Below are 1,555 nucleotides of genomic sequence, written 5' to 3'. Positions count from 1 at the left end.
GGGGTCACGGTCACAGTCGCTGAGCTGGAACGCTTTGCCGTCATTTTCTGCAGGCGGGGGTGTCATGGTCGCTGGTCGTGGGGGCGAGTCACTTCTGGCATAATACCGTTTTTACTATTGTAACAAAAAACTAAAAGAAAATCAAACTTGTCATATAACAAAACTCTCTCGGGCAATGACTTTGTCAATATGATACTTAAGCAATAAACAAAAGCGTTGCCAAGCAACAGATGCACAATGATAGGCCTACAATGCATTGGATCAAATGGGAGGCGCATTAATACTGAAAATGGAATGATATGCGGTCCCAGGTGTGTGTTACAAAGTATTTTAACACGGCTTCCAGCCAATCAGAATCAAGAACCAGAACTAACTGTTGGATAAAGTATCACTAAAAACATGTCTACACAGGATGATGGTAATCACGCTGACGATGGCATCGTTAAAATAGAGCTTTTATTTGATTTCTTCTTCCCCTCCAAAGAAAATTGCCACTACACTGGCTGCTGGTTCATGTGCTAGGAGCAACGCCTCTTTGGATAATGAAGCTACACTGTGTGTCTCTGGCAGACCGAGGTTAAACACATAGAATGAATGATTGAACAGAGAGCGTCCTTGATCCTCTAAGCAGCTCTTTTATGACGGTAATGATGGGCTCACACTCCTCCACGCTACATTCACCATGGAGGCCTCATCGCTCTTCTCATCCTCCCTTTCTCCTCACGTCATTACTGGCCTGGTCTCTTGTGACACTTTTCACACTCAAAACAGCCAGGGGGGAGAGAGAGAGAGAGAGTGAGAGAGAAGGGGGGGGAGAGAGAGAGAGAGAGAGAGAGAAGGGGGGAGAGAGAGAGAGAGAGAGAAGGGGGGGAGAGAGAGAGAGAAAGGGGGGAGAGACACAGAGAGAAAGAGAGAGGAGGGGGAGAGAGGGAGGGAGAGAGAGAGAGAAAGAGAGAGAACGAGAGAGAGAAATAGAGAAAGAGAAAGGGAGAGAGAAATAGAGAGAGGGGGGTATAGAGAAATCGAGAGAGAGAGAGAGAAAGAGAGAGAAATAGAGAGAGATAAACCCAGTGAAAACTCAGGAGGATAATAGAAGGAGCAGCATGTTAGGAACTGTCTGGTCTTCCTCCTGATATTAATGAGCCTGAACTGGACATGTGTGAGAACAGGAGAGAGAGAACAGGAGCATGGGAGAGAGAGTGGAGGTGAGAGAGATAGAGAGAGAGAGAGAGAGAGTGGAGGAGAGAGATGCAGTGAGAGAGAAAAGAAGAGAGAGAGTGGATGAGAGAGAACAGGAGCATGGAGAGAGAGTGGAGGAGAGAGATGCAGAGAGAGAGAGAGAGAGAGAAAGATAGGGGGGGAGAGAAAGAGAGAGGAGGGGGAGAGAGGGAGGGAGAGAGAGAGAGAAAGAGAGAGAACGAGATAGAGAGGGACACAGAGAGAGAGAAATAGAAAGAGAGAGAGATAGAGAGAGAAATAGAGAAAGAGAAAGGGAGAGAGAAATAGAGAGAGGGGGGTATAGAGAAATCGAGAGAGAGAGGGACACAGAGAAGAG

This window comes from Borostomias antarcticus (genome assembly GCF_949987555.1).
Source record: "Borostomias antarcticus genome assembly, chromosome: 1".
Lineage (NCBI taxonomy): Eukaryota > Metazoa > Chordata > Actinopteri > Stomiiformes > Stomiidae > Borostomias > Borostomias antarcticus.
Note: the sequence above shows the minus strand (reverse complement) of the source record.